The 25,865-nt window shown below is 39.7% G+C and overlaps 1 protein-coding gene across 7 annotated transcripts in view; it reads left to right on the top strand.

Annotated features, from left to right (window-relative positions):
- Window positions 1–25,865, top strand: part of LOC107754684 (transcription factor SOX-6-like) — a 157,111-nt gene that overhangs the window by 3,078 nt on the left and 128,168 nt on the right. For all 7 annotated transcript variants that reach the window (XM_016571237.1, XM_016571236.1, XM_016571235.1 and 4 more), the window contains exon 2: window positions 15,526–15,596. The gene's annotated coding sequence lies outside the window, so the exon portion shown is untranslated. The remainder of the gene's footprint in view (window positions 1–15,525; window positions 15,597–25,865) is intronic.

The raw sequence follows: 25,865 nt of genomic DNA, 5'->3' as shown, positions 1-25,865 counted from the left end.
TAACCTTCTTGTTGTGGCCTCCTCTCTCTCTCTCTCTCTCTCTCGCTCGCTACAGCTGCTCTCTGACACACAGGCTTTGGCACGTGTTTAACCTTTAATTGGTGCATGAATAAATAATGAGAATAAATCTTTTGATATGGACTCTGTGTTTAGGACTAGTCCTTCTCTGCTCGCGATTGCCCTTGCATTTTCCCTTCACACTTTTCATCCTCAAACTAGCTTAGTAGGAAATATTGCTGAATTTATTTATTTGTTTATTTTTTTGAGAAGGAATTCACTATTGAAGATGCTAAATGGTCTTGCAGATGTTGTACGATGTGTATAGGCATCGCAAAAATAACTGGAAAGTTCTATGATTTTGCATAGGCTTATTGTTCATTTTTATTATTAATAAAAGGAACTCTGAGGACAGGTTATGGTTTCATCATGTTTATTGGGATATAAATGACAAGTACTGATGAGTAAATAAAAAATAAAAAAACATTAAATTGTTATAATTGAGAGTTAGTAATTCCCTGTAATGTTGGATATCGTTGTTCTACTGTTTATCACTTTACTCTTTAAAAGACTCCTTCCAAAAATGCTGCCCTGAAAACAAAGTAAATCTCTTTGTTCAGATCGTAAATTTCATATTATGATATTGTGTTAGCTAAATCATTGTCAAACACAGATTAAGGGAATCAGGCCCTTGTTGGGAGCTAGGCGCTTTTTTTTAGTACAAGATCTATGATAATCCCAGTCTTTCACGGTAGAAAAAATAGATAATTAACCTAAAATGCTACATTTTCCATTACAAAGGGATCTGTGTGGCTCCCAGCAGAAGACTCTGCCCACTCTGAACGCTCTGCCATTAGATCAGATGTGAAGCAAGTAAGATCAAGCTGTCAAATTGAACTCTACCTTACTTTTATAGTACACTTGAGATTAAACAGATTAAAGGTTGTGTTTCTGAAATGAATGTTACTTTTTATATAAATGAAGAATATTTTAGTGCAAACTACTGGTAAGTTTTTTTTTGTAAAATATGTATATCAATAAAAAATATATTCTATATTCTATATTCTATTACAACATTGAGATATATATGTGTTATAACTTAACTTTGTCAAAGAAAGAAACACCCTGAAGTTCAGAGCAGAGTTCCTCTCAAGACAGAAGGGCCTTTGAATTCTCGTGAACTTTTCTGTTTTGTGAAAGAGAGCCTGTTGCTGTTTTCTTAAATGGAATTGTAATCACGTATAGGCTCTGGTTTTTGTGATAATGAGAATCTTCTAGAATTAAGAAATGTTGAAGCTGGTAGCTAATTGCAGACTCATTCTGCTAGTTTGTAGGACATTTGAAAGTCTGGAAAATTTAATGGAAAATTTAGACTCCAAAATCACTTCACCCACAGTTTATTGTGTGTATGTATGGAAACTCAAGATGCATAAAGCCAGAAGCAAATTAAAGTGACAAAGGAGGTTGGTAAGGAGAGGAGAAGAATGCTGTGGCTGTGTGTCTGACAGTAGTTCAACTGAAGTATTTCTGAAACCAGCCCCTTTTGTTTCCTTATTCCATGATTATGTGCACCCGCTCACAGTTTTAAAGGCTCTCTGCCATCGGTGTACATGTGCGTCACAACAAGAAAATGGCTTCAGCAGACCAAACCGCAAGTGTTTTCTCTCTCTCTCTCTCTCTCTCACACACACACACACTCACTTATCTCCTTCTCTCTTTTCTTTTTTCTGAAGAAGTGAAAGGCACTACTACCTGACTGTCAGTGGGATAAGATTTAGTACAGCAGCAAACAGACAAATTGAGAGAAAACACTTGACTACCATTATGGATGTGTCCATGAACAGCCTTTGATGACGGGTCAAGTGGTGACAGCAGCTAATGTGATGAGAGAGTGTGTGTGTCTGCGTGTTAGCATGATCTGCCATTCTTGCCTTCACAGTTTAGAGAGCTGCTTGTCTGAGTGGTCTCCATGTGAAGGCACGCAGCAGCTAATGATGTTATGATGTCTTAATTCAGAGATGTGGCTATGGAGCTGGGTCTCTCTGTTCAGAACTGTATGGAGTGAGGGTGGTTTCAGAAGATCCTGTAGCAGTCATGGTTCCTGGGGTCACGACTCCGCCGGCTTAAGGTGCAGTCACATTTACAGTTATTTCAGTAGAAATCCGTGTGGTATGGAATTTTGTACCACAAAAAGTTCCCTACGCAGATGTCGCTCATGTTCAAATTGATCACACTAATTTGATGAGTTCACCAACAGAAAACTGCTTGGTTTGAAGTCCTTTTAAAGGGGTCATATGATGTTGCTAAAAAGAACATTATTTTGTGTATTTGGTGTAATGAAATGTGTTTATGCGGTTTAAGGTTAAAAAAACACATTATTTTCCCCATACTGTACATTATTGTTTCTCCTCTATGCCCCTCCTTTCTGAAACGCGTCGATTTTTACAAAGCTCATCGGTCTGAAAAGCGAGGTGTGCTCTGATTGGCCAGCTATCCAGTGCGCTGTGATTGGCCGAATACCTCAAGCGTATGATGGAAATGTTACGCCTCTTAACATACTGTGATGCCGTGTCCTGGAGCGATGAGACAAAAACATTCGGCCGGCGATTTCGACGAAGGAGCGTCCGGAAGGACATGTGACGACTCCGGGCTGGACTCCGCTTCGTCCACGGTGAAAGCCGATCCGGCGATCCACAGCGCGAAGTTGATGTATTTCCTCAGCGACCAGCACGGATCAGCTCCAGGCATGACGAAGCGGATATCGTCCTCTTTTGGAAGGTCAAACAAAGTAGTTTCGCTTTCACAACGAAACACACAGCGCCTTCACGACATGGCGGCAGCGGCAACAACAATACTACAGTGAGAATAAAAGTTACGCCTTCTTTCTTTGCGTGAACATTTGGGCGCCGTTATGCAAATCTTCCCACATCGTGACGTAGACATGTGGGGGCGTGTTAGAACGAGCCGTTTTAGGTAGGCTCCAAAGAGAAAGGAAAAATTGAAATAGCATCATATGACCCCTTTAATAGAAATCCATGTGATCAAGAATTTTGTGTGACAATAGACAATTGACCATTTTTCCTACAAAGTTTTGTGGAAATTTTGATACTGTGGCCACACCTTAATGACGAAATCTTAACAAAGTAGTATGAGCTCAGTCCCACTAGATTTCGCACTCTATTCGTTCCATTCATACACGTTTCATCTTCTGCTTCAAGCTTAGTGAACTCTGACTTGATAATTTGTATAGTGCAAAAAAGTAATTCAAACGTAATAAATTGAACTGAAGTAGTTTTGTATGCCTTAACTTAGTGTGGCTGCAGTTTAATCTTGCAGTGTATTCAAAGTAAAGTTTTTTTCTGTTCCGCTCTCTCTCTTTTTGGCTTTGCCAAGATATATTAACCACACCAAAGTGAAAACACGAAAAAATGACCCTCTTTTCATTAGATTGTCATGTTAAATCTTTGGGCAGGAAGGGCTACGAACATAATTTAAGTCCTATTTTTTCTTACGAGTAGTCGCGGTGTCAAAGGGCTGTGTCAGAGACCTGTCTAAAGTTAAAGCCAAGTCAAGCTAAATAAGTGAACTGTAATGTGATCTTTTTATATACAGTATATATATATATATAATATATATATATATACTGTATATGATGGCAGAAATCTGTTACAGTAATGGAGAAAATCTTGCAGTTTTGCCTCCCGTGCATTTCCTTGGAGCCTCTTTGACATCTATCAGCATACCCACACTGGCACACACAAAATCACTCTGAATCACTCATCGTAGGCCAGCATTCAGGAACATACAATCTCTACAAAAAGCTGGAATAAGGAAAGATCCTGGCAGGTTTACAGCCCCACTACCCTTTTCCCCTGGCAGGCATGTCGTCCTGCGACACTCCATCATAGGCCCGCCGTTGAAAAGAGCTCATTCATAGCACAAGTTGTTTCTCTAGCAGGAAAGAAACCGAAACTATGACACAGGGCTAAACCAAACCCCCGGGGCCTGCCAGGATGCAAATTAGACATTTTCTCCACAACACTGGTCGTCCCAGAGCCAGGTCCTTTTTGCCTTGTTTCATTTGGTACCGGAGCCGAGAGCTGCTCCTGCTGTTACCTTGAAAGCACTCCTCTCCTCCTGGACCTTTTTTTAGCAGCTTCTACTATTAGAATGTTATTTTAACATTATTTAAGCATTATATTAATATTTCACTGCACCACATGTTGGAGATTGGAGAGCGTTGAGGCGCATGCGCGCGAAGGGAATGCAAGCTTGAGCGATGATGGCTCACAAACTACTTGCGGTGCAGTGTCAGAGGGGAAGAATGTTTTCTGTCTCTGATTGGAGGTGGTACTTAGATGACAAGAAAGAGAAGTTGTGAGGGGGGAGGGAGGGAGTGGTAAAAGAAAGGAGCAAAAGATGGCCCTACTCTTCTTCACTGTTGCTATTTATTCCATCTGTAGGGTGGAGGAGTTTGGGCCGGCTCCAGACCAGAGAGAGGCTTCTAATTAAATCCTCATCATTATCAACTTGTGGTCAAAGATCATCCTCGAACACTCGCTCTTCCAAGATGAACATGAAACCAGAGAGGCTTTTCCTTCAATCATTGTGTTGGACGGAATTAGAAAGTGAAAAGCAGAATAGGAAAGTCCAACATAGGGCTGTTTTTTTTTTTGGCATACGGCGAGAAAAGGCACTCAGCCATTTCCACTCAGGTTTAAACAATTACTGCACATCAGAGGGAAGTAGAGGAATCTTAGCTGAGTCTGCTAGACTCATTGCTTTCGCATCGACTCACTCGCTTTCAGGGGAAACATTAGCTGTAGCATGTTCAAACCTGTAATAATTTCAATTAGAGCCGATGGGCGTGTTTGCCATATTTGGATCAGCACTGTTTGGGAAGTGCTCCCCTTAAGGGCTGACAGCTCTTAATACGGTATTCCAAGCATAGATATGTGAGTGACACTGAAGAGTGTGCTGAAATGCTTTATCAAATCATAATTACAGCCCCAGTGATTAAAGGGGAAGTGACTCTGATTAGAAGAGTTTCTGGGGACGTGGAAACGGGATGAATATTCAAATGAGAAAGGCAAGGGAGATATTATTTAGAGTTTTGTTTTTCTTCTCTCGCTCTCTAGAGTGAGGTATGTGTCTGCCAGACTGCTGTGCAACCACAACGCTATGATATCATCTTTACCGCACAGATTTCATCTGGGCCTTTTCAACTGTAGCTATTGGGCAGAAAATATGCATACAGATATCGGCCCATTAAATTCTCTCTCTTAACCCTCTGATGCAGTGCTATCCACTAGAGTAGATATTTAAAATATATTTTTATGTAGTTGTTTTGAAGTTAAAAGTACATTAGGATATTTATTTATTTAAAAATTAAACAATTTTTTTTTTTAAAAGCAGCTTGTCACTGGGGCTGCATTTTTTAGATTATATTTTTATATATATGTTCAAGCCACAATTAGATCCCTTTCATTAATTTATTAATTCATGCAGAGGGTTAAACTGAATATATCAAGGGAGAATTTCTTCCCCTCTCTAGTTTGAAGAGATTTACTTTTGTATGGCCACTGTTGGCTGCTGATTATGAATAGGAGAAATCAAGGGAAGGATGGACCGAGTTTGACTCTTGTTTTCATATTCTATCAGTCAGGTTTAATGCAGAGGACTTGCAGAGCAAATTGGACTTGAATCTGTGAGGAATGTGAAGGGGAAAGTGGCAAGGCCTTTCTTGCTCTCTCTCTCTTTCTTGCTTTCTCTCCACTCTGTTGCGCTTGGAGAGCTCGATGAGTATCACACATTTTTGTGAACTTCAAGGTATGCACTGTTTAAGCAAAGGAGATAAAGGAGCGTATTATTAGCGGCCATCTTCAGCAGGCAGATTAGGATTGCTTGAGCCTTTTCTCCCCTCACCTCTGTGAGCCTCAAACACTGGCTGTCATGTGATAGCCTCTATTTTATAAATCATTTCAGCGAGCGTTCATAAAATGTAGGCTGTGAAATAGACAGCGAGAGCCTCACAATTTTACAATTTCACAACCGACTTCCCTCTTAGAATGACAGTGGCTAACCTGACTATTACCGCCTTTGATTTCAGCAGGGCATGGTTTTGCGCTCGGCGAGCTATACATAAAAAAAAAGCTTAGGGCCGACTCTGAATTTATGGCTAAATGCTGCTTATCTTGCAGCCTTTTCACAGACTTTAGAAAAGAGTCGTATTTTCACCTCATATCAAAAAATTCACGCCTGTGTTGTTGTGCACTTAAGCCCCGGCTCTGTTGTGAGCTGCACAAAATAGAAGCAGTACCACATCGACTTTTACCGTATTTCATACAGATGGGATTCTTTCAGCATGCACACATGCACATATATGCCGTGTAAACAGCAGTGAAGTGCAGATGCTTCAGGTGAAGGCTAATTTCTATCTTCTAATTATCTACATTTCTTTGAGTTCTTTGTCTTTTGAATGCTAATCAAGTTGACCCTGCAGAAAGCTGGAACAGAAGGTGCAGGAGTCAATCGTGTGTTTAGCTTGTGCCATGTTGTATTCACAACGCCCCACCTACGCTTAAACACCTTCCCACATGCCTCCTCAAATCCCCACATTTATTTATTTATGTTTCGGCTTTCTTCCGAATTTACCCCTCGAAGCCCAGTAGATACATTGATACATTTGAAAATAGTGTGTGGTGAACAGTAGTGGTGGTGGAAGCCTCCTGATATTTTCATTGGAGCGTTGTCAGCTTTTCTACAGAATAATATGAACCATGTGTCCCACCAGCAAGAGAAAATTAGAGACCTTTCATGTGACCCACCTGTCGCGCTTTCAGTGCTGATAATGTTATCCTCGTGTTGCCATTATCAGCCAACAGAGCTGAAGAGCATGTGTGTATCAACACCAGGGGTGCTTCTCATCTCGCTAGAATCCCGGTACCTGCGTTTGACACATTCATGGACCTTGCAGGGAAAGACTGTTTCTCATAAGAGAAACAGATCTCACAAATAGACATGGTCGTAGTGGTAGATTTTCCTTTTTTATTTTCTTCTCAGTTTCCTTTCTCTCTATCTCTCTCTCTCTCTCTCTCTCTCTGTCTCACTCACTCTCTCTCTCTTTTTGTTTTGCTAGCTTTTCAACTGTCTGTTGTTTTGAGCATTGGGGTTCCTCAATGTTCCTCAAGGTTCTTCAGGTTTCATGTGGTCTGTGCCATGCTGTAATAGGTTCCTTGGGCATGATTGGAATATAATAACCATTTTACAGTGTTTCTTTTACCCCCCCTACGTGCTGAGAAAATGCAAAACGTGCACAAGCACCACAGGGCATATGGTTGGACCTGTGATATCAGTTGTTATTGCTGGATACGTAGGATAGGAAAAGTTGGATTATTTTCCAAAAATCCACTGTGCAAGGAGCATTATGTCACAAAGGCAACATTGTAGCCAGTTGGGTGTGTTGCAGTGTGGGTTCGAGTATGTGCATTTTTGTGTGCATCCCAGCTTACTTTCTAATTCTATACATTTTCCAACAGCCCTCAAGTACACACTTGATGTGCGTCACGGCACTCCCGTGCTAAAATCAATGGAAACTGCTCCATATATGGGCTATATAATGGAAAAAATATGTATAATATGCCACACATTATGCCTGTCCTCCTAGTCATGTGGAAATGTATAATGTCCCTATAAAGCGATAGTTTACCCAAAAACGAGGATTCTGAAATTTTCCTATACTCTAGTTGTTCCAAATGTACATGACTTTCTTCTGCACAACACAGAAGTTACTTTAATTTAATTTTTTTTTTTCCTTACTAGGAAAGTTAATGCAGTCCAAAACAACATTTTTCAAAATCTTAAAGTCGTACAGGTTTGGAACGACACGTAATTTGTGGCAGAATTTGTAATTTTGGCTAGACTATCCCTTTAACACCGGTTTCAGCTCTTTTTATTTGAATCATTGCTTTCTAACCATATTAGGCTTGGTAGATTATAGCTGTTTTAGCTTGTTGCGAGAGGGCATAGAAAGAGCAACAATAATCTCACCATCCAACTTGCCTGCACTGGTCATGTGACCTGTAATTTCTCCAAGCCCCCCCCCCCCCACACACACACCCCCACGATCGCTCGGACAGAGTGGATTTCTTTAAAGCCGGCCTCCATCAGTGGTGTCCTCCAGCCTGATTGCCTCATGCAGAATGAAAGCATCATGGAAAAGGACGTGCATCTAATAGCTAACTGAAGAACCACGCATCTCTTGTTTTTCACTAATTGAATTCTGCACTAAAATATGCTGGCAGGAGCCCTTACCTTGTTTGACTTATTTATTGCCTGACTGGAGAGGTAATTCGACCTCCTCATTTCAAAGACTCTTTTTTTCCTGCAGAAAAAGAGTGTTAAACTCAATTACACCCCCGATCAGTGACTCAAACACTACATTTGTTTTCTCAGAGGGGGGAATCGCAGAGAAGAGAGGAGCAGAGAGAGAGAAACTGAGCGACTTCCAGTCCTGTCAGCTGAGATTTATGTCCATCTTTTAAATCATTTTCCTCTCTAAAAAATTAAGAACGAAGAAAAATTTTCAAGCCAACATTTTTTTTTTCTTTTTTAATTAATGGATTCGTTTGCATATGCTGAGTGATTGTGGATTTTGAGGTGATTTTTGAAATGGGGTTAATAGTGATTTGTTAAGAAATAAAAGAGAAAATGATTTTCTCAGTGGTTAAGATTTACATCTATGCTGACATTCTTGCTGTAAGACTTCTAAAAAGATCTGTAGAGAAAATATATGCAAAAATGAAAAGTGATAGCACAGAACTCTATCAAACATGGTTAGAGCAGGAATTTGAACATGCTCTTGAACTTTAAGATGTAAATTGAAAGAAAAGAAAAGCTGATTCATTCTTTATTTTTGCTCTTACCTTTGCACTGCCTGTGAAATACATGGTTCTGGATTTTTATGAAGCCACCAGTCAAAACCCTAGAGCACAATGTGCTCCTCCCTGCTTGCTGGTAAAAGAATTAAAAGTGAAGTTGTGCATGAAGAATGCAAGTACAGATGAGTCGTAACCTCTTTTTTGTTATTCCATCATTCATATTGAGACCTGAAATATTTTTCAGATTTTACATATCACAAAAAAAAAAAAAAAAAAACATCTTTGGGGAACCAAGACTTGCATACTCTCCTGGCATACTTAACGGAGGTTTCTTCTATTCTTCTGAAGGAGAATGCTGCACACAACTCCTTTTTCTTCATCTGCGTTCTTGACCACGTCTCTTCATTTAAATTGTCTCTGTTTATTCATAGAGAATGTGAACCATGAAGGTTTCAATTCAATTGCAAATGTAATATTTGAGAAATGAGACTTTGCCGTACACACCCTTCTGCGTCTGAACAAGAACAACACAAATAATTTGCACGTAACCGTCGGGCCTGGTTGTAACCTGATCTTTTCTGGATCGATTGATTCCATTCTGGTTTAATTCACCATATGATTGACTTTCAGCACGACTTACCGTAGGAAAAATATCCCTGTACAGACTGTGCGGCCTTAAATAGTGCAGTAATTTGAATACAGATGCTTGCTGCTTAGACCTTGTCACTGGAAATGACTCAGAGTCAGGAGACAATTGCAGGTTGATTATGTTGCCACTGACAGAAGTTGCAGGTTCTTTGTGCATCAGACATATTTGCATTTAAATGCTTATTGTAGGGAGGCGAAGCATAGCCACTCTGATTGTCTGCACGACCTATCTTTTATATTTGTCTGAAAAACAAATTCAAATGAATTGCAATAAGGGATAATCTTTATGGGAATAATTTTTTTCCAGTGGTAGGAAGCATATCAAATCAATGTGCCAACATTTGTTGACTTGTTTTCAGGCTTTAGTTATCAGTCACATTACGTCTTTCATCTATGTGTGTTTTATGAGTATGATTTGATCGGCACCTGCATAATTCATCTTAATATTTTTTTGTCTTTATCTGCTGTGGCTGTGCAAATATTTCAATTATTTATCCTTAATGTTGTAATTTCAATCAATAGAATTTTAAATTAAATACCTATTTTATTTGGGTGAATTGCATACGATTTGACTAAACGAACTTGAGAACTGTGCACTTTATTTAAATGTTTTAGATAATTAACTAAAAAAAAACCTTTTAAATACAATTTTGAATAAATAATGCAAATTGATTGGAATACACTCATCCCAATATAAACAACAGCTGTCACTGCAAGTTTAAATAATTTGAACTGTTTGATCCCTGCACAAGCTCAAATTCTGGTTCTCATTAATGGTCCTGATATAATCAATAAAGCATTTTGTGATGCACAATAAATAGTTTTAAAATCAATATATAAAAATCTTTACAACACATTTTTTCTTTCAGTTGTTAATATTGTCCTCTTGTATGTATCATAGACGGCAATGCCTGATAAACATTGAATTGATCTGCAACAAAAACATTTTTGCAGTAGATTTTTTGTAAATGTTTGAGCAAATGTTTATTAGGCATTACCATCTTTAATACACGTAGGAGTCACAACATATACAGCTGAAAAAATGTATTTAATTAGAAAATGTTTGACAAAACAAAAGTAGAAATTGATGGAATGCTTTAATAGATGCTTTTCACATATCAGAATCGTGTTTATTTATTCGATTAATTGTGCAGCCCTATAGTAAAACCAGTGGTGTTCTCTCTGAAATGCTTCATGTGAATCAGTAAATGTTCAAACATTCAGCAATCGTTTATTGTGTTATCCCACAAACTTGACCTGTGTGTACGTGCCTCATGCCTTCATCCGCGTATATGTTTCTCATGTACATTGTGTGCGTATTATACCGTAAAAGTGTGTGTGTGCGAGGCAGGTGTGTGTGTGTGTATATGTGTGCTCCTGCTGCTTCAGGCTCTGGCTTCTTTGTCCTGTAGCACTCAGCATGTCTGCCTCCTCAGGAGAGCCAGGGCTCTCTCTCGTCTGGCCACACAAAGGCACTGCCTTTCTTTGAGGTGTTAAAAACTTCCATTTATGCATTCCCTGAACAAAAAGCTCCCAGACCCATTTTCGAGGCCATTGGCAACACAGGCAGATATTGTGGCCACGCTTCTTCGGCACTCATTTCACAGATTCTAAAACCGGAATGTGGTGAACAGGATTTCAGCAGCTAAAATGCCCCATGAGAGCATAGGCGATAAGAGAGCGAGAGCGAGAGTGAACGGCCGGCAGCCCGTAAACTAGAAGATGAGACCAGGAGAATAAACACATTACCTGGGAGAGAGAGAGAGAGAGGGAGGCAGACTTGTTTCCATAACCTAACTCAATAGAAGGGACGGATAAATAGGGGGAGAAAAAAAGTGCTTTGTGTCATGGCTAGGGAATAAACTCCATCGACTGACGCCAAATCGATGATAAAAAAGACAAGGACCTTCTCTTTTGCTTTTGCTGCAATTGCATTCTAATCATGTAGTGAAGTGTGTGTAGTCTGCTTCACACAGAACCGGTGAGACTATATTTTACCAGATGAGGCTTGAATTCCTTTTGGGGTGGATTTGAGGCCCATGGACGCCGGTCAAGCCTTTCTTCCCCTAATACGGACTTTCGTTGTTGTTATTTCACAACAAAGTAAATCACATGAAATGTATCTCCACTGTCGGACATGAAAGTCTTGCTTTGTCGTGGTGCTGTCTGCAAGTCCGAGGAGAGGAGATGTTTGATTTAAAAACAGCACAACCTCCCCCATCCACGATGGGAGTCGTGAAATGTGCTTTGTAAACACCCTCGGCTGTAGGCAGACCCTCTTAAGTTAAGCATGTGGACATTCAAAGAGGCAGATCAATGAAATGGGAAGTCTCTTATTTTATTCCCGTGAAAGAAAGTTGGTATTTGTGGATCTGCTGCTCTTTCTGATGTGAGTCCCACTTATTGGGTCATTATTGCTCATCTGTGGACCTGAGACAATCCAGATCGAAGAATTGGCTCCCTTTTAGTGCATGAGTTTGAATTTGAATTGAACTAGCCACGTGCCGCAGGAAGTTGAATTGGGACTTGAATTGAAATCAAGAGCGATGGCAATACTGAATCACAATGAATTCTGCAAAGTTAATTTAATTTTATTAATTTAAAAATATGTAATTTTAATATATTAACATTAATTATTGTTAAACACAATTTTTATAGTTGGCATTTAATTTCTATCTACTGTATCTTCTTTCATTCTCTATCTATTGTTCTCTTTAAAAACCTCCAAACTTCAGGGCTTTATACATTTTTATTATTATTTTTTTTTAATTTTTTAACTTTTGCCAAGTTAAAAATTACAGCTACATGAATTTCTTTCATTTTCTTTATTTAAATTCAAAATGCATGTCTGCATCCTGTTTGCTACCTCAGCTCAAATTTGACTCAAAATCAAGAATTGAATTGGAATCGAAAGAATATCCTTAATTCACAACCCTTACATCTGTACTTAATATCTGGTACCTTGCTTTTACACCTGCAGATCTGTCAGCTGTGTGCACTAGTTGATTTTTGTCAGGAGGAATATTGGCTCTGACAAAAACACCACTTTAGCTCTTTTGCTCTTCCGCCCACTGCTGGGTGTGAGTGGCCCGTCTTACGGCTCTGTTCTGCCTTATGTTCACCCACCCCCACCTCTTCTTCCATCAGTGGTCCTGCTGTTAGTACAGAGATAACCTGTCCTCCACCAGGTAAGAGACCGTCCTGCTGATGGGGGATATTGCCTCTTTTGTCCCAATAACTACTTCCCCTAAATCCCCTCTTAACATGTTCTGGACTGGGGGAAATAGGACATTTAAAGTGATTTTATTTTTTGCAGGTTGCTGGATCAGAAGAAAGCTAAGGCAAAGTTGATGCAAATGAAAATGTTCCCTCCTTAAGAGAGTTCAGCATGTCCACGCTCAGAAAGATGACGGATTTCATCTATATTTGACCCATCTGAACCACTTTGCCTTACAGTTCAGCTTCTTAAAGCTCTCTTATCGGTACACATTTGCAGTGTATTAAGTAAAGCACGCTACTGTACTTCTCCCACTTTTGCAAATATATTTAAAACAAGCTGCCTGCCTGCCTGCGTCTGCCGTGCGAGAGCATGGCCGTTAATATGAGGTTAGTCACTGATTCCCAACCCTCGTCATATGATGGTCAAAGACACAGCGCTGTTATGCAGAGGATTGATCAAATCAGCTGAACCTACTGTAAATGAACACATGCCTGGAATTTGTAGGCTCATTGGATTTCTGAAATGACTTTTCTTTCTGAATTCATTCTGAATTCTTCTTCTTGAGTAAAATGTAAAGCACATATATCACTGGCTATGGCAAAGGTAACATCCCCGCTCATCTGTTACTCTTACGTCATGTCATGCGTGTGTATCCATTGGCTTGTGCTCTTGGAGTCAGTTTGTGCTAGTGTGTTTGTTGGAGGGTCTAGCTGGAGTCACTGTCATAGTCGATGGATTGGCCTCACCAACACGAGCTTTAAGCACCCCACTTAACCTCTCTGAAAAATTCAGGACATTTTTTTTAAAAAGCTTAATTCTTTATCCGACGCAGTGCGGCACATGACTAAAGGTTGTTTCAAAGGAAAACCTATCATTAATTTTTGGGTGCCCCCTAGTCTGTCCTCATGGGGTTTAATGGGCCTTAGCTTTTCGTCTAGTAATTTGCCAAGACGCTCGCCTACTTGAACAGTTCTTCCTTTCTTCATCTCTCTTTATTTCAGCTCCCATTTGTACAACCACAGCTGCTTCATCACTGCAGTCATTGTCAAGAAGAGAAAAAAAGAACAGAGCTCAACATGTGAGAAAGCCGCAGTGGTAATTGCGGACACAATGAATCCATAATAAAACTGTTGGGTGACTAATAAAAACAGGCTGGTACTGATTGGAACTCTTTTTAATGAATTCATGATCACTCATTTAGAAACGGCAGTGAAGTCCTGTTTAATCCAGCTCCGCTTAACACTACAGCTGCCTGTCACAGTCTTTTATACATTGCATGTTTTATTATTGCATTGGTGTAATTATTTCTAATATCATTGTCATCTTATTCATAATCAAAGAGGCCTTTTTTTTCATCTAAACAAATATAAAATTACACCATTTTCTTTATCGCAAGCTTGTAACTTTCACCATCTTTCACCATCTTTTTGTTTTTATTGGCCCTGTGCAATTAAAACAGCCCTGTACTTATTAAAGCACAACAGCAATTAGTCAGATGTTGTATGGCTCACAAAGAGAAAAGCCTTTATAGAATTACTACCTCCGTCAAGGGTTTGTGTGGCATGAAAGAGAGCTGGCACTAACTCTGTGAGAAATATATGTGCATAAATACACACTGTGTGTGTGTGTGGTGTGAACTGGGATGCAATCAGGCCTCTGGCATGGTCCTTTGAGAACGTGGAATAGACTGTCAGCTCAGAGGTGCTATTAAGATGACAACAGCTTTCCATTCACACAAGGGTCAGACCTCCTGCCTCTTTTCTCCCATTGTCACCTTCAGCCTCAAGGTTGCCACATTCAGATCCATTGGAGACCAAAGATCTCAGTTTATTCTATTAACCCACCCTCCCACACAGCCATTTACTTAGTCTATGCATTTGACTTAGATCTTCAACGCTTGCACGGGAGGGCAGATTTTGGTTCCAGCAGAGATGGCGCAAATTGCAGCCGGATCAATTAGCTGTGACCTCAAACCCCTGTGTCCTTGTTTAATTGGTGATGCTGAGGCAGGCTAATTGTATAAATCAGCTGGTAATGAGATTCCTGCTTGTTGTGAAAAACAGAATAATGTGGAGAAATGAACATCCGTGAGGTTTATGCAGGACTCTTTCTCTCTCTCTTTTCTCATCTACATCTTCCGTCACATGCAGGGGAGGTGTAGTGCTACACATATGGTCGGATAATGGTGAAACTGAGTGTTGTCGGTGGTTTTGGTTCACCGTCTGTTTGTTTGTGTTTCCTTGGTGGTGCCGCCGTTGCTGGAGGACCTCAGAAGATCTGCTAGAACTAGCAGTGCGTGTAACTAAATAAATCATTAGTGCTCTGCAGAGAGAGGAATTAGGGAAAACAAGTGCTTTGTATGAAAGCCATTTATTAGTTGAATCAAACAGTGCAGGGATAGATTAATGAGGTATTAGAGAAGTGGACTCTAAACACTGTCTAGGATTGAGTTCCTCAGGGAGAGAGCAGAGTAACCGGAGGTTGTGCGGCGCTACGACTGTTTAACTTCATCTGCTGGGACTCTGACCGCCTGCCAGCAACCTCACTTCACTTCGCTCCTCTGATATCCTCTCTCATGATTTTCTGTTCTTCTGCCTTGTTTTTACTCTTTTAAAGAATGAATACTTTTAATCAGCAAGAATGCATTAAATTGATCAAAAGTGACAGTAAAGAGTTTTACATTGAAAGGAAGCCAATTCTGAGTTTTGCCCAACGCTTATATGTACACATATTTAATAAAGCCATGTAAACTTAATCACATTTATTTTTGTTCTGTTGTAGGTCATTTTCATGAATTCAAAATCAACTCACCAGTGATTTTTGGGAGCTGGAGATAAAGTCTTTCTGTTTATGTAAGTATAAACAATACATTCTGCTTAATGCATCTTGTCCAACATCACTTGTGTAGCACTGCTCCATTAACACCTGTTTTTTCCCCATGATTGCTGCTGTCTTACCCCTTTATGTCTGTCTGCTATGATTTTCAACTCAAGAAACCACTGTTCATGCTTCATCAACACAGGAAATGGTGGCCTTACACAAATGATTACAATGATGAGTGTGTTGTTTTGTTCTGTGTCATTTTCCTAGAACTAAAATTGCTTGAAAAAACAGCTCATAACCACTCGTGACTTATATAAAACGCCACATATTAATGATTTTATAAAGATCATAGTCTTTTTGATACTTTTAAAAGGCATAAAGTAGTCATTTGAAAACTGATTTGCTTGTTAGCACCTAACTCCACGTTCCACTCAAACACACTTCCATCAGTGCGTATGGAGCGAATCTATTCTCTATGCTAATACCAACTATGTTATTGGTACTTTCAGGCTGCCAGTTGCCCTCAATAAGAGCATTCACAGCAATGAAGAAAGAGCCCCTTTTAAAGAAACACAGACAGGGTCTTAGTAAACAGTCAATATACGGCTGCAGTTTTCTGCCACAATATGTCTTAAATGGGAGTTTTCTCTTTCCAGCCTAGTAATAAAGATCATATCTGGCAAAGTGTTGCTCCTGGTAATGTTGAGCAAACAAGCTTCCTGAAAGTTAAGTTCATATTAATCTTTTTTCAAATGTCACTTCGATATGAGTTGCAGGACAGAGTTATATTAGTGTGCAGAAAGCCCCACTGTTGGCCCTGCATAATTAGGCCACTGAGAATGGCATATTCCAGCTCAAAGTTCAGGGCCGCACGCTAATGCAGCAGCTTTATCCCCGTGATTTCAAGTCAAACAGCGTCTTCGGCTCAGATCAATACGCTCTATTACACCGGGGCAGGCGCTTTTTATTTTAGCTGAAGTTGTAGTGTGTGTCGCCAGTGTGTTAAGTCTGCTCTGAATGGCTGTCGGAGGAAAGAGAAGCAGATCGGTGAGGTGAGCTGAATGGAGAAATAACAAAGGGGCCGGGAGTGATTATAGCTTTTATCTGCCCAGCTTGTAACTGAAGGGACGAGTCTTATAATGGAGGCCTGAAATATTATTGGACAATTGTGCTGGGTACAGTTATGATACCACTCTCGATGACTCTCAGATTAACCTCTGCTCGACAGGCATGCTGTTGTCTTTGAGCAAGAGTAGGTGTTTGTGATGTTTAAAACGGCAGAATTTCTGCAGTCGTTTTTGCCTTACCATTCAGGATGAGGCAAGTGGAATGTACAAAACATGGTGACATTAATTTAAGTAAATATAATGGGCGATATATTGCATCACTAAAAATTATTGAGGTCATGAACATATATTGCGCGATAAGTCGATATATTGATTATTGCAACAGGCCTAGATGAGGATACATGATCTGTGTCGTACAACCGCCACTACAGAACAGCTGCGGCCTGTATCATTCTAGGTCTTGCGAACACATATTAACTTTGATATGTCACAGGGTCAGGTCTCTATTTAGGGAATGAAACGCTGATTGTTAGGCTGAATGAAGGTGAAAGGACCACTTGAGTTAGAACTGTAAACATCAGGCCTATACGCTGGCCTCGCTCCAGCACTGAGGGTAACAGTGTAAGCCTTGTACTGTACATCAGGTTGGCGTCGTGTCAGCATTTAGACTGGTGTGAGTGTGCGTTTGTGGGTGGGTGAAAGTGAACACTTACAGCAGAGCCAGCATTTTATTTTTCCATATTGAAAACTTTATTGAGATTTTTTTTTTTTGTAGTAATAGACATTTAAAGTATAGTCATTTAAGGATAGCCAGGACCAAAATTTTAGATAATGAATAAATAAACAGTAAGATGTTTTAAGCAACTATATGTAAACTAACTATCTGAAAGGAATTTTTTTATTTCAAAACATATTTCAGTCATTTAAATGCAAAATGGTTTTGCATTTAAATGCAATTGACGTGAAGGCCAAGCTTTCAGTGAGAGATACATTATTTTAAAGCTGTAAATATGAGTTAAAAATGAATATCCTTGTCCAGTGTTTTTTTTTTTCATTTCACAGTTTTCATGCTGTTTAAATATGAGGAAGAGAAGAAATGTACCCGTCCAATGTTGTTTCTCTAATGCTCTGATGCTTACCAGGCCTATGAGACCTAACACACCTATTAATCTACATTCCTTTGCAACTTTAATCTGCATGTTTAATTAATCACAAAATGAGGCAGTAAGCAATTTGGGCGAATGCGTGGCAGGCATGCGCCCGGCGTTTAATCACTCTTGCGAGAAGTCATTTGGAAACACCTGAGGAAGAGGCGACGGCATCTGTTTGAACAGGCAGAATGCACTCTTTGTCAGAGTGTGCCATTCATCTAATAAAGCTGCCGGAGCCTTCCTTCATTTTGCATTTAGCGTGTCTCACTGTTGATGTCTCTGTCGGACCGGTGTCTCCAGGAATGATTTTCTGTAAAAAAAATTAAATAAACAGCACTCCTGGACCCCTAATGAAAATGAATAACCTTTGGGTGGTTATTTCCCCATATATTAACAGTCTCTCTCCAGCTACGGTTCTTCACTGACCCTCTTCTTGATTGTTGTCAGAGAGGCTGTTCAATAGGGGTCGGCGTTTTAATTTCATCAGCCCCATCGGGGGAAAAAAATTATTCGTTCTCTTCTTTCCACCCAATAGAACATAACATTTCATCAGTGTGAATTTAGAATAAGGTTTAATTGTTGGAAATTTAATTATTCTCATGAAAGGAAGTCCTGAGGTCTTCAGACATCTGCGATGGTTGAGGTCCTCGCTGAAGTATTTAGGGCACGGTATCTATTCGTTTTCTTATTAGTTCTCATGAGGTTTAGTTCGGTGATGCCAAAAGCATCATATTCCGGCTCAGCACATATTTTTTTGCACGCATACAGGTACGCATACGCATCTCAATCCACAGGGTTGTAAGGTATACGTTTTTCACATTAAATTCACTCTATTTATTTGTGCTACATTCAGCTGGTATAGTCCAGCAGACCAGAGCGACTTCATCTGAGAAACATTGATCATCTAAAGCAAGAGTGTCAAACTCCGTTCCTGGAGGGCCACAGCCCTGCACAGTTTAGATAAAACACTAATTAAACACATCTGATCCAGCTAATCTAATCATTTAGGCTTATTTGAAAACTACATGGTATGTGTGTTGGAGCAGGGTTGGAACTAAACTCTGCAGGGCTGCGGCGCTCCAGGAATTCAGTTTGACACCCCTGATCTAAAGCAAGATTTTCAGTAGTCTTCAATCACCAACATCCCAACAACATGCTGTCATGACTGGGGCAGTGGCCTCTGACAAGGTTTATTCAATATATCATCCTTTTGATGGCTTGATGTGCTTTATCTAATTTTCAGAAGAATTATACATAATATAAACTTGGCAGTCTTCCCTCGTCTAAAGGTACAGACAGTAACCAACGTAAAAAATGCATTCTCTTATTGGCTATATATGGCCATAGACATACTGAGGAACCTGTCATTAATCTCCTGGCTTCCACAGCTGGGCAAAGTAATGCATAACTAAAAGTCCTGTAAAATGAGTTAATGCTTCCAACCATGAACTTTTCTCCCAAAATGCCATGAATCCTCCTGAGCTGATAATGTGCCCTAACCCTGGGGGGTGAAATCCTTGTTATGTTGAGAGTTGCCAGTTAATTGATTTGCAAATTATTTAAAGTTTGTGGGGCCCAAGGGAGCGCTTGGCTCTAATGATGCCCATTCCCAGAGTTTCCTTCTCTCTGTATTCCACTGCCTCAGTGCGATTGTAATAAGCTAATACTCCTTATCAAAGATTTATAGTGCATTTTCCCCAGTAGGAAAAGTGGAAATGTAGAAATCTTAACGCACTTAATGAGAGGGAAACTTTGGCAATAATTCATCATTTAGCACAAAAACTATAATTTTGGTTAATAATTAATTGTATTAAATTATAATTATTATTTACATTTTTAAATAAATATATAAATATAAATGATAAAAATGAATATAAATGTAATACATTTAAACATTTCCTATTTATAGAAATATATTAATTTTTACAAATTTGTATTTAACTGTTGTTATAAATACACACAAAATATTTCATATAATAAACTCAAAACTATGCATGATATCTGTTTTTAGCTGCATTTTTAAACTATCCACATTCATTTTTCTTTTTACATATTTTCTGCTTATTATATTGTATATATAAAGGCATAGTCTTGCTATTTTATATTTGCCCACCACCTGCATGAAGCATATCTGAAAAGACGGCTTGTTCTGTTGTTTTGGACTCACAGCAACTTCTCAAATTTTATTAGAGATGGTGCGCATTTCATTGTTGGGTTTATCTCATTGACGAATCTTGACTTATCTTATTTTTTGGTTTGTGGATCCCTAAAGCATGAATATGTCTCCCAGTAATAAGAGGAATATTTTTAGATAGGAATAGTTGAGTGTGACTTGTTTTAGTTTCTTGCCCGTGTAGATTGTAAAGGCAGACACTGCTGAGGTCATCCGCACACATAAAACATGCCCGTGAATCTGAGGCTATCTGATTACCACTTGACTCGTAGGAATATAATTACCACTTCTTGCTTCTCTGCTGCATATAATGGGGTAGATTATCCAACATGCTTTCATTCACAAGTGCAATGCCCACCCAAACGCTTAGTGAGTCAGAGAGATAAAAATAGAATTCACCTTGAGTCACTCCTATCGTTATTTTTGAGATTTAATATTTAATTTATGCAACGTCTTTCACTAAACAACATAGCAGCCTTTACATAACCTCACATCTTACGTGCAATGAATGAATGGCGCACTTGAATGTAGTTTAACATTGTTGCGTTTTAACTTTTGTTTAACTTTATTCTGTCTCCTTCAACTAGCCCAAACATCAAATGAAGCGTAAAACAGCGAGAACCACTTCAGAAACTTAATTGATTTGTTGTGCAGACACAAGTTAAGAGAGACCTCACCTTTTGCAGGGCTTGTAAGTTTGTAAGCACACGGTAATGTGTCCATTAGGGGAGGCAGATGCTCAGCTGGTTGAGTTGTAGAGGAAAGGTGCACGGCGTCTAACCCACTAAGTGTCTGTTTCTCTTTACTAATATAAAAGAGACCCTGAGCCCTCATTAGCAAGCGCTGTCATTCAGACACAGAGTGTCGGCCTGATTTAAATAAAATGAAATGAAGATAGTTCTTTCTGGTCCCCTGGCTTCACTCATTGCCATAAACATATGCTCTGTGCCCTGCTTCTTTCCATCTTATTTATGACTTTAATTTGTTGTGTGGGCTGCGCTGGAAATCAAATTTAATACAATCCTCCCAGGGACCCTGTCATATAATAACATGGTAATTTCTGTGTATCCTTTTGAAAAATGAGGAAATTAATTCTTCCTGACATGTTCTAATTATTCCAGTGTGAACAGGCAAATCCAGTTTCTCTCTATCTCTCTCTCTCGGATAAGTGTCAGAGGCAGGCATGCAGCCTCGACGGGCATCTAGGTGCTAATGCTGACCAGCAGCGTGTTTAATTTGAAACATGAGCAGACACCTTTCAACACACTTTCCTAATGTTGGGTTGCCTCGCACAAATTAATTTACTACTCCTCAGGGTGGGTGAGCCAGGGGGGTTGAGACTAAAGGATGGCTCACCGGTGCTGTTAGCGAGAGTGTATTTAATCGCTGTGGTGGTGGGGAGGAAGCCCCTTTCTGTCACGTCTTCTTTTGTGATGCCGTTTGGAGGTGTGTGCATGCATGTGACAGGTGGACACCCGTGAGACGTGTTTGGATCTGTGGACAGAGGGATCTTTTTCCCTCCCATTTCCAGCACTGTCAAAACCAGTCACTTCAAAATATACTGTTTTTGCTTTGCTGTAGAATCTGTTTCTGTCTTTTCTGTCTAAACTTGTTCTTCTCTGTACACTCTAAAAAATGCTGGGTTGTTTCAACCCAACTTTGGGTCAAATATGGACTAACCCAACTTTTGGGTTAAAAATGTAATGTAAAAATTTAACCCAACGGTTGGGTTAGTCCATATTTGACCCAAAGTTGGGTTGAAATAACCCAGGATTTTTTAGAGTGTACAGAGAAGAACAAGTTTAGACAAAAAAGACAGAAACAGATTCTACAGCAAAGCAAAAACAGTATATTTTGAAGTGACTGGTTTTGACAGTGCTGGAAATGGGAGGGAAAAAGATCCCTCTGTTCAGCATTTTTTAGAGTGTATGAATTTATGCATTTAGCAAATACCCTTATACAGGTGTGCGTAACTGTTTTGTGTCCCCTGGGAAATGAACACACAATTTAGGTGTTGCTAGCACTAGATATACCAGCTGAGGTACAGAAAAGGCTCTGGTAAGTAGGAATGCATACGTAGTTGTTCCACTATGCCATATTCTCAGAATTTTACAGCATTTATATTAAAATGAAAATTTATTTTAAATATTTTATTATTTAGAGAAAAAGGCGCATGAAGCTCAATTTTAACGCTGATGTTGATCTTCGCTGTTTTTCATTCAACAATCCGTTGCCCTTGAAACATGGTCTGTTCTAAATTTATGCCTTGCTTTATTCTGTTTATTTATTTCTTTTCGATATGCTGAGACAATACTGTTGTGGCTCAGTCACTTTTTCCTCGGCTCAGCTTGTAAACCGCAGTTAAATCCTCACACACAAGGATCCTAGTTGTCTCAATTTCTACAGTGAGTTATTTTTTTCAGCTGCAGGAGAAGGCTGAGGTAACACAGCAGCCAGAGGGTAAGAAAACTGAGGGGGACACAGAGAAATTTACCACTTGAATGCTACTGTTTCAGTGAAAATGCATCAATCTTTATATAAGACAGAACTAGGTATTACTGCACAGAGTGGTCCAGAGGTTGATAATTGTAATAATAATTTAGCATTTAGCATTTATATTAAAATGAAAATTTATTTTAAATATATATATATATTTTTTTATTATAAAATGATATGAATATATAACATATACAAACATACACACACACACACACACACATATGTGTGTGTATACCCCAACAGTCAATCAGGTGTAGGCTGGTTAGCACTGGGAGATCACATGACTCCGTGGGCCGTTATTATTGGCACATGTCATCATTTCATTTTACCCCTTTTGCCTTTTGTTACCAGTCCAGAAACAATTGATTGAATGAGGGGAAAAAAAGTGTGTTTTACGTCGTGTGCTGTCCTCTAATACCTGTCAGTGAGCGGCATTCTGAGGAAAAATATCCCCCTTTTTCTGACTAATTATGACCAGTGTTTAAGGCCTTGTGACGGGAAAATTAAACAAACAGAAATTGAGTGAACTTTTGGGTTGAGTTAAATCCACAAAGGCCTAATTCATTTGGTGTGTGTTCTGTTTGTGTGTGTGTTACAAAAGAAGACCTCCAAATTCTGACGTCATGTATGCTGAAGAATAGAAGAGCTTTATAGTCTGTGGGTGTGGTCGCGTTGAGTCTGCCTCGCTCTGATTCGCTGAGGAGGGGCATCGCCACTGCAGCGCCACGGCGTCGCATTAACACATCCCACACCCTAAGGGTTTAATCAGTGCCATCTTGATATGCTGGAGGAAGTCGTGGTCATCTTCTTCATGGAATAAATGATTCGTTTTGGGTACTTCAGTTTTGTAACCTCAAGACTTTAGCCGTTAATCTGGTTTGTGGCCTTTTCCTGTGAATGAAGATGTAGCAAGATGTTTTTCCTGCTCTTAATGAATTAGTCTGGCTCTAGTTCCTCTCCTGCTGTCTGGAGAACATCTATAGGTCAGTTCTGTGGTAGTATGTAGGATAAGTTTAGTCACGGAATCACTGGGATCTCCATCTCCGTGCGCGAGCCCACCCACTCTCTATAGCACTACATTAATTCAGCCAGTCAATCTGACTGAAAGTTAGAAATGTGCATTGCGTTAGTGAGGGGGGCCGTACAGAAGCTGTGTTAATAGCGAGGGCTTGTTGTCCATATGGTACTGTTTTAATAGAGCACATTTGTTGCAGATGGTGGGAGACTTCGCTTGGGCAGAAGCGGTTCTTGGCAGGTCTCGGGTTCTTTGGAGAAAAAGGCGCATCAAGCTCAATTTTAACGCTGATGTTGATCTTCGCTGTTTTTCATTCAACAATCCGTTGCCCTTGAAACATGGTCTGTTCTAAATTTATGCCTTGCTTTATTCTGTTTATTTATTTCTTTTCGATATGCTGAGACAATACTGTTGAGGCTCAGTCACTTTTTCCTCGGCTCAGCTTGTAAACCACAGTTAAATCCTCACACACAAGGATCCTAGTTGTCTCAATTTCTACAGCAAGTTATTTTTTTCAGCTGCAGGAGAAGGCTGAGGTAACACAGCAGCCAGAGGGTAAGAAAACTGAGGGGGACACAGAGAAACTTACCACTTGAATGCTACTGTTTCAGTGAAAATGCCTCACTCTTTATATAAGACAGAACTAGGTATTACTGCACAGAGTGGTCCAGAGGTTGATAATTGTAATAATAATTTAGCATTTAGCATTTTTTTCTCATTTTCATTATAAATTTATTTTTGCTTAAAGAAATGAAGCCTCTTTTATAACCATTGGAGCATTATTTTCAAGACAATTAAGCACTTTATAGATACAGCGAACACATAATTACAAAAAAAAGAGATTCAATATTGGCAGAAAATCTAATATAATGACAGAAATGAGATTCAATATTGATAACAACAGAACAATCTAAATAGTAATAATAAAACTTATTTTTATTTGGTTTTTGGGGTAAAATGAGACCTGGACTCGTTTTTATGCGATTCACCCATGAAGTGAATTAAAACTGAACAGAATTGAAACTAAATAGAAAAGCCTTAATTTCCAACTCAAAGTGCTTTAGGCCTTGACCATGTTGGCAAGTTATTCTGTATTGTGCCAGAGATCTCACTTAACATTTATAGTGTGTTATTCTAAGTAGTCTATTTAGATGTTTCATAGTCCTTACTCTCTTTTATTTTGCATATTTTTAATCAGAATAAACATACGTGACAATCAATCCACACTTAAATCAAATCTCTCTTCTCTTTTTGCTCAGAGTGTGCGCTCCATAAGAGAGATGCTGTCAGCATGCGTGTGTTTTTGCTGTCTTCTAGCTGCCTCCCTAATAAAAGCAAGAGTTGGAGAGAGGAGTGTGAGAGGAGGGTGTGCGAGAGTGTGTGTGTGTTTTGAACACTCCCTCAGAATGGTGAGGAGACACGCTTGATTGCTTCAGTTGCATTTTTACTGTTGTTTTCTCGCATTGTCACTGCTGTGGTAGCACTTGGGTATTATGTGAGCACAGCGCCCATGGCCGAAAACACTCCTTTCCCATCCCCCAAACACCCCCAGACACCTGACTGTGAGAAAAGTCTCAACGGGTCTTACGGGTCCTCTGGCCTGCTAAGTGCTGGCCAGCCTGAAAGGCGCAGTGTCCTTGGGTTTCTCTGATCTCACTCTTTCCATTCTCTCAGTGGCTTTGTGTCTACCCGTCCACAGCAGCGCAACTCGCCACCGAGAAAAAGAGAGAGAGTGGATGAAGGGAGGGGAGAAGCATGGGGCAAATTACACCCATGTCACTGAAAGCGAAAGCATTTAGGAGGCAGAAGACTGAATGTCTTTTGACTCTGATGTGTCTCTTATTTATGATGATGATGATGTGAGAGAGGGAGTGGGGTGTTAGAGCATGAGAGAAATCGCTAATTAGTTTCAGCACTTGATGAATTCCGTTCTGCAGTATTGCAGTTAAAAAAAAAAAACAGCTCTGGAAGTGCATCATCTCTGGTTGTAGCTCCAGAAGGGACCAAAAGTAAGAGACCTGATGCAGATTTGGAACTTATGGCACTTTTCCACTGCGTGGTATGACTCGGCTCGGCACGGCTCAGTACAGCACGGCACGGTTTGCATTTCCACTACAGTTTAGTACTGCTTTAGAGTGGGCGGGATTATTCACATGTCGTTATAGTTGCGCTGCCTCTACTGCCATGACTCCTGAAAAACTTTTTCATTCCAGCTCTAGCTGGATCCGCTCCTCGGCTATCAACGAGAGGAACGTCTGTACTTCCTCAACTTCCTCCCCATTTTTTGGTTGTTAAAAAAGGTGCGCTCATTCAAAACAGTTGCGTTCGATCCTTCGCTGGCTGTGCTGATTTAAATCTAGCGGTTCTGTTGTGTTTGTGTCGCAAGTTCAGTG

This window comes from Sinocyclocheilus rhinocerous, unplaced genomic scaffold (genome assembly GCF_001515625.1).
Source record: "Sinocyclocheilus rhinocerous isolate Xijiao unplaced genomic scaffold, SAMN03320098_v1.1 scaffold742, whole genome shotgun sequence".
Classification (NCBI taxonomy): domain Eukaryota; kingdom Metazoa; phylum Chordata; class Actinopteri; order Cypriniformes; family Cyprinidae; genus Sinocyclocheilus; species Sinocyclocheilus rhinocerous.
This window is presented reverse-complemented; position numbering and strand designations above follow the sequence as displayed.